This window comes from Eptesicus fuscus, chromosome 10 (assembly GCF_027574615.1).
Source record: "Eptesicus fuscus isolate TK198812 chromosome 10, DD_ASM_mEF_20220401, whole genome shotgun sequence".
Taxonomy (NCBI): domain Eukaryota; kingdom Metazoa; phylum Chordata; class Mammalia; order Chiroptera; family Vespertilionidae; genus Eptesicus; species Eptesicus fuscus.
Window position 1 is genome coordinate 4,733,194 of NC_072482.1, and position 13,628 is coordinate 4,746,821.

At 45.4% G+C, this 13,628-nt stretch overlaps 1 protein-coding gene and 1 pseudogene across 3 annotated transcripts in view; one reads left to right on the plus strand and one right to left on the minus strand.

The window, feature by feature from the left end:
- The window catches only part of NUDT3 (nudix hydrolase 3), a 98,760-nt gene that overhangs the window by 80,593 nt on the left and 4,539 nt on the right, over positions 1-13,628 (minus strand). The window lies entirely within an intron of this gene.
- LOC114235310 (U6 spliceosomal RNA) lies at positions 549-648 on the plus strand (annotated as a pseudogene).

Genomic DNA, 13,628 nt, shown 5'->3' on the forward strand with positions numbered 1-13,628 from the left:
ATGCCTATAGGCATAGCCAATGGGCACAGATGGGGGGGCACTCGGGAGAGGACAACGGGGAATGGGCATATGTAATACTTTCAATAATAAAGAATTAAAAAAAAAACACCAAAAAGTTTTTTAGTGCCCGCTTCGGCAGCACATATACTGAAGTTGGAACGATGCCCAACCAGCATAATTCAGTGGTTGAGCATCCACCCATGAACCAGGAGGTCACAGGTTAGATTCCCGGGAGGGAGTCGTGCAGGAGGTAGCCAATAGATGTTGATGTTTCTCTCTCATCAATGTTTCTATCTCTCTCTTTTCCTCTCCTTCTCCCTCTCTCTAAAATCAATAAAAACATATTAAATAAATAAAGTTGGGCCTGGTCAGGTGTGGCTCAGCAGTTGAGTGCCAACCTATGAACCAGAAGGTCACGGTTTGATTCTCAGTCAGGGCACATGCCAGGTTTGCAGGCTCAATCCCCAGTAGGGGGCATGCAGGAGGCAGCCCATTAATGATTCTCTCTCATCATTGATGTATCTTTCTCTCTCTCCCTCTCCCAAATCAATAAAAATATAATTAAAAAATAAAGTTGGAACGATACAGAGATTAGCATGACCCCTGCGCAAGGATGGCATGCAAATTGGTGAAGCATTCCATTAAAAAAAAGTTTTATGAAAGCACATAGCTGCCCTAGCTGGTTTGGCTCAGTGGATGGGGCACTGGCCTGTGGACTGAAGGGTCCTGGGTTCGATTCCAGTCAAGGGCGCATGCCGGGTTGCAGGCTCGATCCCCAGTGGGGGGTGTGCTGGAGGCGACCAATTGGTGATTCTCTCTCATCATTGGTGTTTCTATCTCTCTCCCCCTCCTTTCCTCTCTGAGATCCATCTATCTATCTATCTATCTATCTATCTATCTATCTATCTATCTATCTATCTATACTAGAGGCCCAGTGCACGACATTCGTGCACTGGTAGGGTCCCTAGAGGCTGCCAGCTACTGGCCAGGTACTCCCTCCCTTCCCCTGACCGCCTGCCAGCTCCAGGGCCTCCCTCCCTTTCCCTGGCCAGTAACTCCCGGAAGAACTCCGGTGGAGGGAACAATTTGCACACTATGCTTTTATGATATAGGATAATCCAGGTGAAGCACACTATATATATATATATTTTAAAAGCACATAACTTCTTAGAGCATATTTTATTAGGATTCATAAATATTCAATGAAAAATCACTATTCTTCCACCTTTTACTACAAGTAGAAGCAATGTCTGAGATCTTATTCATTTCTGTTCTTCATTGCTAAGCTGCTCTCATCATAAAAGTGTTAAAAAAAACTGACTCACAGAAAAGATTTTCCAAGCAGCTCTTTTAACGGACTTTACTGTTTTATAAATAAAGAGATCAACTAGCTGTATAGAAAGAAAGTCTATTTAAGGGATCATTTCTTTTTAATATTTATAATATTGTTGTTTTCCCTTTATAACAGTTTGTTTCTACTTGCTTTAAACTTTCATTTTGTAAAAATTTTTTATGTGTAGAAGAAACTAATTTTCTTTATATCCTCTCAGAATTGCTCACAAAATACAACAAAATAAGATCTTGTTTTATGAGACTCAAGTTTTACAGTTCCCAATTTTGAAAATGAGTTTAAACTATCTAAGAATTTTTTAAAAGTATATTTGGATAAAACACACAAAAGGCACGATCTTACTCTGCCTCAGATACATAACCTGATTTGCAGCAACAGTCCATTTTTTATTAAATGCACTAAGAAAGCAGCAGCAGCACACACTTTAATATATGTTTTTATTGATTTCAGTGAGGAAGGGAGAGAAAGAAACATCAATGATGAGAGAATCAATCATTGATTAACTGCCTCCTGCATCCCCCCCCACACCCACACACACCTCAACCCGATCAAGCCCGCAAGTGTCCTGACCGGCGATCAAAATGTGACCTCCTGGCTCATAGGTCAACACTCAACCACTGAGCCATGTCGGCCAGGTGAAGCACACACTTTTTAAATGATAAAAATGTCAAAAAAGAAAATGGGGAAAAACACTTATTTGAATATAGGTGTATCATTCTAGGGATTTTTTTTCTATTTCGAAATAAGGAATTTGCACTGTGATGATCTTTTTCAGTCAGGATTTCCCATACCCAGCTCTGGCATTTTGGGGGGACTGTTAGAAAGAGACAGAAGTTTATTTTAGGCACCGTCTGCCTCAGGAGGTGATGAAAAGCCACGATCCCATTCAGAATTCTACCTGCCACCATTCAACAGCTGGGTGCAAAGGCATATGGATAAAGTAAACAGCTTCCTACCAGGTTTAGGCACATACATTACCTTAAAAAGAAAGGTACTTTAGCTTAAAAGACCAACTCTGAGTAGCCTAAACAATGAAACCTGTTAGAAATCAGCAAACCCAGTCTGACCTAGACAACTGCTGAGCGCTTTCCAGGGGCTTGAAGGCCAGTTAGGCAAGTAGCCTCCACATCACAGGACTCTCCTGACACACAGACCCACTACCAATAAACTTTCAGCCTCACAATAACTGATCATACACACACACACACACCTCTATTCCCAGTAATTCCCCACTCTAGAAGGTTTCCTGGCATTTTTTTTTAAAATTTTATTGCTTAAAGTATTACAAAGAGTAGTACATATGTCCCCTTTTTTTCCCCATTGACCTTCCCCCGGTCTCCCCTACCCCCCAGTGTCTTGCGTCCACTGGTTATGCTTATATGCATGCATACAAGTCCTTCGGTTGACCTCTTACCTCCCCCCAGCCCCCTTTCCTGGCATTTTAACACATTAAGCGCCCAGCCTGTTTTGTCTTCTGGACGGAAAGTATAGTGTCAGTTGGTGACTGACAGGGCACTTAACGTGTTAACCAAACTTCAGTAAAACTTGGTAAGTGCTGAAAAACCACAGGTAGTCCAGCCAGTGTTGTTCAGTGGTTGAGTGTCGAACTATGAACTAGGAGGTCACAGTTCAATTCCCAGGGTCACAGTTCGATTCCTGGTCAGGGCACATGCCCAGGTTGCAGGCTCGATCCCCAGTAAGGGGGCTATGCAGGAGACATGTTTCTATCTCTCTCTCCCTCTCCCTTCCTCTCTGAAATCAATAAAGATATATTTTAAACAAAACCAAAAAGCAAGACCATAGGTACTACTTAAGTGGCCCAGTTCAAAGACATTTCTAGGAAAAATTGGCATATCTTTGTCCTATTAAACAAAAAATTTAGCCCTGACTGGTTTGGCTCAGTGGATGGAGCGTCAGCCTGTGGACTGAAAGGGTCTCAGGTTCGATTCCGGTCAAGGGCATGTACCTTGGTTGTGGGCACATTCCCGGTGGGGGGTGTGCAGGAGGCAGCTGATTGATGTTTCTCTCTCATCGATGTTTCTAACTCTCTATCCCTCTCCCTTCCTCTCTGTAAAAAAAATCAATAAAATATATTAAAATTAAAAAAAAAAATTCGCCAATCTTACGTGTAATGCACAGCAGCACTGACCTGTATAAGCTAACTACCTGTTCCCCTTTTCCTCCTTCCCTCCCCGGAAGAGGAGTTTAGGGCAAATCTACGAATTGGGTGTCTAGGGAAGCCATGTGGGAAGATATACCTTCCACTCTGCATCCTTTGTACTCTCTGAATTTTATAATGTATGCAGATATTACCTACTCAAAGTAGTCTTTCTGACTAAACTACCTTAAGGAAGAGTGTAAAGAAACTTTAGGATCTTTTCTTTTAGACTTACAGTATTTCTTTAAAAGATCACGGTATTTCTTTTTTTTTTTTTAATTTCTTTATTGATTAAGGTGTCACATATTTGTCCTCATCCCCCCATTCCCATCCCACACCCCACCCCACGGATGCCCCAACCCCCAGTTGAACTTAACCATTGGATAGGGTCATATGCATGCACACAAGTCCTTTGGTTGATCTCTCCCCCCTCCCCCCCACCCTCCCCTATCCTCCCTCTGAAGCCCGATAGTCCGATCAATGCCTCCTTGTTTCTGGTTCTGTTCTTGTTCATCAGTCTATGTTGTTCATCATTTCCCCTAGATGAGCGAGATCATGTGTTACTAGAAATATACTTATAAGAACTGAATGTGAGATGAGCAATAATAGTTATGCTGACAGGCAAATGAATCAGTCTGTAGAGAGTTTCTTTCTGGACCAACAGTTCTTTTGAGACCCAATTTCAATGTCCATCGGTTCCTTATGTGTACATGTCAGCACTGACCCCTCAGCTCTGGATGGTGGACAAATGGTGGTAACGGAGGTCCGACTCCCTCTGGTTTGGTCTCGGCCGGACCCAGGGGCATGGCTTCACACGGACTCAGGGTCATGTGGCCTCACCCAGACCCAGGGGGTGCGTGGCCTCACCCGGGCCCGGGACCCAGCTTCACCCGTATCCAGGGGCACATGGCCTCACCCGGACCCAGGATCCGGCTTCACCTGTACCCAGGGGCACATGGCCTCACCCGGGCCCAGGGACCCAGCCTCACCCGGGTCCAGGGGTGCAAGGCCTCACCCGGACCCAGGGGCGCATGGCCTCTCCCGGGCCCAGGGACCCAGCCTCACCCAGGTCCAGGGGCGCATGGCCTCACCCGGACCCAGGGGCGCGTGGCCTCTCCCAGACCCAGGGGCGCGTGGCCTCACCCGGACCTAGGTGCGCGAGACCTCACCCGGACCCGGGACCCAGCCTCACCCGGATCCAGGGACACATGGCCTCACCCGGACCCAGGGGCGCGTGGCCTCTCCCAGACCCAGGGACGCGTGGCCTCACCCGGACCTAGGTGCGCGAGACCTCACCCGGACCCGGGACCCAGCCTCACCCGGATCCAGGGACACATGGCCTCACCCGGACCCAGGGGCGCGTGGCCTCTCCCAGACCCAGGGGCGCGTGGCCTCACCCGGACCTAGGTGCGCGAGACCTCACCCGGACCCGGGACCCAGCCTCACCCGGATCCAGGGACACATGGCCTCACCCGGACCCAGGGGCGCGTGGCCTCTCCCAGACCCAGGGCGCGTGGCCTCACCCGGACCTAGGTGCTCGAGGCCTCACCCAGATCCAGGGACACATGGCCTCACCCGGATCCAGGGACACATGGCCTCACCCGGACCCAGGGGCGCGTGGCCTCTCCCAGACCCAGGGACGCGTGGCCTCACCCGGACCTAGGTGCTCGAGGCCTCACCCAGATCCAGGGACACATGGCCTCACCCGGACCCGGGGGCGCGTGGCCTCTCCCAGACCCAGGGGCGCGTGGCCTCACCCGGACCGAGGTGCGCGAGGCCTCACCGGGACCCGGGACCCAGCCTCACCCGGATCCAGGGACACATGGCCTCACCCGGACCTAGGTGCACGAGGCCTCACCTGGATTCAGGAACACATGGCCTCACCCAGACCCAGGGGCGCGTGGCCTCACCCGGACCCGGGACCCAGCCTCACCCGGATACGGTATTTCTTTTATCTCCAGGTGGGATAAACATTAAATAGTTTTTTCCTAATGAACTCTCACCATCCTATTCACTCCTGCCCCTTACATTCAAAGGGAAGAAGGTGGTTTCATGAAATAGAACTGGTCTGTTAGCTGGCTTGCTTTAAATGATAGAGGCGGGACAGACTAAAGGAGAATCAGGAAAACTATTAGGGCAGTGATGGGCAACTTTTGAGCTTGGTGTGTCAAACTTCGCCAAAAAACTGAGCATAGCTCGGGTAGTGTGTCACTTTGAGGAAAAAACTAACTCCAAGACTCTAGTCGCAAATGTTTCATCCTCGGCATGTGGCTGTGTGTCATCATAAATGGCTACGCGTGTCAGTGCTGACACACGCGTGTCATAGGTTCGCCATCACTGTATTAGGGTAACAAGGCCCCATAGGATCTGGTTCACTCCCACTCCTCTTACGTCTCCCACCACTCTCCCTGACTCTGCCCTCCAGCTATACTGCTTCCTGTTTTTCCTTCTTGCCAAACTCATTCCCCACTTGGGGCCTCTGTAATTGCTCTTCTTCTGCCTTGCCATTCAGGGATCTCCCAATCACAATTTGCCAAGGCTCCCCTCCCCCCGCCCCTGCAGTCATATCACACGCTTATTTCCTGCCCAGCACCCACTACTGCCTAAAATCACCAAGTTCACTGATATTTTTGCTCATTTACTGTCTCCCTGCATTCCTATCAAATGCTCCAAGAGCGAGGGCTTCCATTCTGCCTTGTTCCCCATTGTGTCCCCACAACAGTATAAGGCCTGAAAACAATCACTCAATACAAATTTGCAGGAGTGAGTAAATGAATGAATACAAAAATGAACATTTTGCACTATTCAGAGGGTTTCAGAGAGCAAAGACTTCAGGAAGGCTGGGAAAAAGATGTGAATATTCTTTTTTTTTAAATATAATTTTATTGATTTCAGAGAGGAAGGAAGAGGGAGAAATAGAAACATCAATGATGAGAATCATTGATTGGCTGCCTGCATGCCCCCCACTGGGGATAGAGCCCACAACCCGGGCATGTGCCCTGACCAGGAATCGGGAATCAAACCATGACCTCCTGGTTCACAGGTCGACGCTCAACCACTGAGCCACACTGGCCGGGCTGATGTGAACATTCTTGAGCAGCTTCCATGTTACTTTAGAAATTCTGAAATTGCATTCAAGAAAGTTTTACTGGGTGTTGAGGGCATTTTACTCAGAAAGTTGACTTTTGATGTTTATGTTTTACTAGAGACCCGGTGCATGAAATTCATGCACTCAGGCGGGGTCCCTCAGCTTGGCATGCACCCTCTCGCAGTCTGGGAGCTCTCGGGGGATGTCAGGGAGCGGACCTAAGCCAGCAGTTGGGCATTGTTAGCGCTGCCACGAAGGCGGGAGAGTCTCCCGCCACCGCTGCTGTGCTTGCTAGCCTTAAGCCTGGCTTCTGGCTGAGCTGCGTGCGCTCTGTGGGGATGGGCCGAAACTGGCTCTCCAACATCCCCCAAGGGGTCCCAGATTGTGAGAGGGTGCAGGCTAAACCGACGGACCCCTCTGGTGCATGATCAGGGCTGGGGAGAGACACGGGAGGTTGGCCAGCTGGGGAGACTGTGGGTGGGCTACAGGGTGTGTTCAGCCCGTCTCACTCAGTCCTGATCAGCTGGACCCCAGCATCAAGCTAACTTACCGATTGGAGCATCTTCCCCCTGGTGATCAGTGCATGTCAGAGAGAGCAGTTGAGCAACCTTAGCATATCATTAGCATATTGTGCTTTGATTGGTTGAACGGCTGACTGGTCAACCGGACACTTAGCATATTAGGCTTTTATTATATAGGATTACTAAATTTTAAGTATGAGGACTTTATTTCCAAATTCATTTCTTATTTTTCTTTTATTCGCATATTATCTTTTTTGCATATAGTGGTTCCTTTGTTCTGTTTCAGATATTAACTACCATAAATCAAATGCTTCAAGACTCAGCACCCACAAACTTTCCATCACATTTCCTTCCTTTGACCTAGATAAAGAACAAAATGATAACAGGAAATTTTTATGACCATCACTATCAACCTTCATCTTCAAATTAACTAGTCTAATATTAACTAGAATCCAGACTTGACATATAGTGGCTATGAACCACTATGAAAACTTCATTAAAACAGTGCCCTAGCTGGTTTGGCTCAGTGGATAGAGCTTCAGCCTGTGGACTGAAGGGTCCCAGGTTCGATTCTAGCCAAGGGCACATGCCTGGGTTGTGGGCTCGATCCCCAGTAAGGGGGCGTGCAAGAGGCAACATCACTGATGTTTCTATCTCTCTATGCCTCTCCCTTCCGCTCTAAAATCAATAAAAATATGTTTTAAAAAAACACCAGTATCCACTACATACTCGATTGTAGTTTGTTGATGTATATATTTATTAAGAATAGGTTCCAGGCTATCAGCAAATGAAAATCCTTTTCCCTAAAGTACTGGACCTCTAGGGTTGGAGATCAGTACATTATATTAACTACCCTGCGAGACAGCACAGGCTTTCATATTCAACATCTGAAAAGAAATTCAAAGTGTCCTATCATAGGATGATCTACTTAGATTCAGAAAAGACTTACAACCAAATACACATATACTCCTGTTGAGCTGATACTCACACTAAGACACTGGAAATACAGAGAGAACTGGGGGACTACTCTGAAACATACTTATCAGCATTTGGTGTACTTTGGCTACTTTCAGCTCCTCCACTAGACAGTAAACTTCTTAAAAGCAGAGACTATGTGGCCCAGCCAGTGTGGCTCAGTGATTGAGCATCTACCCATGAACCAGGAGGTCACGGTTCGATTCTGGTCAGGGCACATGCATGGGTTGGGGGCTCGATTCCCAGTACGGAGCATGCAAGAAGCAGCTAATCAATGATTCTCTCTCTCTCTTCCCTCTCCCATCCTCTCTCTGAAATCAATAAAAACATTTTTTTTTTTAATAAAGCAGGGAGCCCTAGAAGGTTTAGCTCAGTGGATAGTGTGTCAGCCTGTGGATCAGAGGGTCCCAGGTTCGATTCCAGACAAGGGCACGTACCTTGGCTGCAGGCTCCTCCCCAGCCTGAGCCCTGGTCAGGGCGCGTGCATGAGGCAACCAATCGATGTGTTTCTCTCACATTCATGTTCCTCTCTGTCTTTCCCTCTCCCACTCTCCCTAAAAAACAATAGAAAAATATCCTCGTGTGAGGATTAACAACAACAACAAAAAGCAGGGACTATGTGTTCATTCACTCATTCACACAGTCAACAAATAATACTGAGCATCTACTAAGTTCTAAGCACTGATGATACAGGAGTGAATAAAACAGACAAAACTCCCTATCCTCATGGATTAGCCTGCATTCTAGTGAGAGGAAACAGATAATAAGCAAATGAATACGTAATATGTCTGGTGTGTTGATACATGCTGCCAAGGAAAAAAGCAGGAGACACGCAGTGACAATGGACTGCTATTATTTTACATAGGCTGATCATTAAAGACCTGTCTGATGAGGTGAAAAGTAAGCAAAGACCTAAAGTGAAGGAATGATCCACGCAGGTAATGGGGCGGGGGGGGGGGGGGGGGACGGGTAGGAGGCAGCACAGAGCCAGTGTGACTGGAAGAGGGAGAGGGATAAGAGATGAGGTCAGAGCCTTGGTAGGGTACCAGACCATCCAGAGCATGAGAGATCACGGTTAAGACTTTGGATTTATTGAGACAGAACATCACTGGAGCAGAGTGACATGATCTGACTTCCATGATTGGAGAATCACTCTAGCAGCTGTGATAGAGACATCTAGAGGAGTACAGGCAGAAGCAGGAAGACCAGTTAGGAAGAGACAGCAACAGTCCAGGAGAGAAGGAGCAATGGGTTAGGTTATAATAGCACAGTGGAGTTCAGAGATAAGGTTATTCAGGACTTGCTGTCAGATAAGATGTGGGCATGAGAAAGGAAGAAGTGAAGGATGGCTCCAAGGTTTCTAACCTCAGCAACTGACAGCACAGAGATTTCATTTACTGAAAGAGGGATTAACCCTTTGCCCTCGCTTGCTTTTTTCTCGATTCCTTTATTCTACTCGGGATTTAATTTTTTAAATACCCCAGATTTTACAAAGTGCGGCAGTAGAATAAAAAACTGGAGTTTCTCTTCATACAAACTTATTTATTTGGATTTTTTTTATATTTCAAATTATCGATACATTCAAAGAGTAATTTTAATCTCTATAGTTTTTCATGGTGTGATATTTTTTGAAACATTCACCCACATGAAGACCTGGTTTACATTCACATGTTTCGCAAATATAAATCGTCTCTCTTCTTCCTCCTTTGATTTTTCTGTTAGAACAAACAACACAATCTTTGTGTTTTTTGTTAGGGTGAGGTGTGATTATATGGAGCTTTCCATCTAAACGTTGCTCTAAATTAGTGGATAATAATCTACCCCTGGAAGTTATTGTACCATCTCTGAATTCTCCAACAAGATCATGTACTAGTTTCCTAATAAATTTCACATGCGTTATCGATTTTTCATTTTTTCTTTTTTGGCATCAGTTGAGACGGCATTTACATTTTACTTGTCCTTTCATGCTAATGAAAACAAGAAAAGATACTGGAAAAATAGACAAAAATCCCCCTTCCCCCCGTGGTGAAACTACGTGTCGAGTGTGGCTCGACATACGAGCTGTTACCGATGCTAACCGTGTCGAGTCACACTCGACATCCGAGTGCAAAAGGTTAACTGTGGGAGAAGTGGGCCTCTGTTGCTTTGTTTTTTGGAAAATGGAAACAAGAATTCAGTTTGGGCATTTTACTACTAAGTTTGAGATGCCTCTCAGGTATCCAGATGGAAATATTAAGTAGATTGCAGGATATTCAAGTCTTTGATTTCAGGAGAGAAGTCAGGGCTAAAAATAGACACATAAAAGTAATCAGTATAAACAGGGCAGTTAAAGATGGAAATGGATGAGATCACCTACTGTATAGGTGTGCGTAGCGGGGGGTCAGAGATTGTACCCTTGTGCACTGCAATGAAAAGAAGTCAGGAAAATGAGGAATACAGTAATAATAATAAGGAGCAACCAGAAAGCGGGGTAAGAACTTGAGCGATGCTCTAGAACCAAGATGAACAGTGTTTCAAGAAGAAAATTACCAGGTAACATAGGATTGAGAACGGCCCCTGGGTTTAGTAACTGGTAGGTTCTCTTGAATGGTGGCTTCAGCAGAATCAGAGAAAAGAGTGCCTAACTGAATGAGTTCGAGAGAAAATGAGAAGAGAAGCAGGAGACAATCAAGAACAGAAAAGTTCTGCTATGAAAGGGAAGAGAAAAAAGGGATGGTAGCTAGAGGGAATCTGGGACAAAGGGAGCATTTTTTAAAAGATGTTAAATATTAAAGCCTGTTTGCCTGGGAATGATGGTGCAGAGAAGGACAGGCGATGAAGCAGGAGAGACGGGCCAACTGTAGCAGTGAGGTCACTAGGCAGGCAGGAAGGGCTGGCACAGTGCAGAGCAGGCAGAGGGGCTGACTTTATGAGGGACCACAGACTTACTGACCTGTGTATTATCAGGATCTCGCACAGAGACTGGTCAATACTAGGGCTCTCAAAGAAGGTGTGCTGAAGGAATGAATAAACAAAGGCATTCTTGAACAGGGCCCTTCCTTTTTGTATTAGGCTTTAAAGAAAAATATAGACTGCTTCACACTTGTAGATGCACAACACTATGTTTATTAGAAGTGAGAATCATCCAAAAGCAAGTAAGATTAGGGCAAGGTGTAGAAAAGAAGAATGGACCCTCAGTATGATTTCAGACCAGGATTCACATCTCAGGAAGAAGGTAGAATGGAAGGTAATGGAAGAAATGTTTAAGTGACTAACCAGTATTGTTAGACAGAACAAGGGAAAGCACACACACATTAAAAAAATAAAATAAAATAAAAAGCCTCCAGGAAAGATTAAAATGAGCAGCAAAGAAAAAAATTAAGTAAAATAAATGAAAATTTTTCAAAAGACAAAAGAATAAAGAAATGAAGAGCCTGGCCAGTGTCGCTCAGTGGTTGTGTCACCTAAGACCCAGGAGGTCACGGTTCGATTCTCGGTCAGGGCACATGCCCAGATTGCGGGCTCGATCCCCAGTAAGGGGTGCGCAGGAGGCAGATGACCAATGATCCTCTGATGTTTATATATCTCTCTCTCCCTCTCCCTTCCTCTCTGAAATTAAAAAGAAAAGAATACGTGTTTAAAACAAAAAGAATGAGGAGCAGAAATGTCCAGTCAGATGACTGGGTCAATGCACCAGATATACAACAAAAAGACTACCCAACCAGCCTGGGATCTTCTAGAAGTCCTTCATCATGGTTACTGCCTCTGAGATGGCCACCTGTGTCTTACTACTCCCCTCTCCAGAGCCTGGGGGAAGGTGTGGCCGCAGTGAGTCCCTTCACCTGCTCTTCTGTAGCATTTTTACTGACACTCAGGCCACTAGTCTCTGCCCACTGAGGAGCTTCAATGTCAATCATCTTCCCATCCAACCTAGTGAGCTCAAGGATCTGAGAAACTGAGATGCAGCAGCCCTTGCCAAGAGACGCAGGGCTCCTGATGGAATAGCTCAACAAACCAAGGACACTTCAGTTCTTTCTTTTTATTTTAATGCACAGGAAAATCTAACTGAGATGACCCTATCAGTACTCGTTCCCCCCCTCCCCCTTAATGTAGAAACAGATCCTTTAGGACCATTTAACTTTCTCAGGCACTGTGATGTCATCTGGCATATAGTCTGTATCACTGACCTGTCTGAGTATTTCACTCTGCTAGATATTTCAACTGACTAAAATGCCTATGTCATACTCTCCCACTCCGTTCTGGGAAGGGTACAGAGTATAGGCAAGCCCACCCCCAATGCCTCTCACTTCCTGTCATCACAAAAGCTCCCGAAATGGAAAAAAGTGCTTTAGGAAGGCCAGAATAATTTGACAAAGATGAATTGTCATATTACCTAATCAAGTGCAATAAATTCTTACTCAAGAAGTCTGTCTTCTATATTGTTTGTGATAAAATATTAATTAGAAAATAGGGCAGATTAAAAATATAAATGTAGCCCTGGCCTGTGTGGCTCAGTTGGTTGGGCATCGTCCTGTGCACCGAAAGGTTGCAGTTTTAATTCCCAGTTGGAGCACATGCCAGGGTTGCCAGCTTGATCCCTGGTTGGGGCGTGTACAGGAAGCAACTATCTCACACTAATGTTTCTCTTTCTCTCTCTTCTCTCTCTCTCTTTCTCTCTCTCTCGATCCCTGGTTGGGGCGTGTACAGGAAGCAACTATCTCACACTAATGTTTCTCTTTCTTTCTCTCTCTCTCTCTCTCTCTCTCTCTCTCTCTCTCTCTCTCTCTCTCTCTCCTTTCCTCTCTCTCTAAAAATCAATTTAAAAAACATATCCTGCCCTAACCGGTTTGGCTCAGTGGATAGAGCGTTGGCCTGCAGTCTGAAGAGTCCCAGGTCCGATTCTGGTCAAGGGCATGTACCTTGGTTGCGGGCACATCCCCAGTAGGGGGTGTGCAGGAGGCAGCTGATCGATGTTTCTCTCTCATTGATGTTTCTAATTCTCTATCCCTCTCCCTTCCTCTCTGTAAAAAATCAATAAAATATTAAAAAAAGAAAAAAACATATCCTCAGGTGAGGATTAAAATATATATTATATAAATGCATATTTATTTGCCAATCTTTGTTTGTAGGTCCAAGATTTTGTCTTGAGTGTGGGTGTACTATTGAATTACAAGTTGTCTTTCTTTCATATTCCACATCCATTGTGCATGACCTATGTTTTCAATATATATAAACAAAAACCTGAAAACAGTCATGAAATGATTATGCATGGAGTCCTTCTAGACTACTCCCTCCCCATCTTTTTCAGTTTGTTTATCCATATAATTGAGCAGTAATTTCTCTTAGTGACTTGAAATTATCTAATCATTCCAAAGCATTTGAAAAGCTCACAAAACCATTCTTTAATTCAAATTTCACTGGCTTATGTCAAATTTAATTACACTAGATAATTACAATAAGTACCAAGAACATGAACAGATACAGAAATAAATACAACTGACTCCTGCCCTGGCTGGTGTGGCTTAGTGGTTGGAGTGTCAGCCCATGGACCTAAGG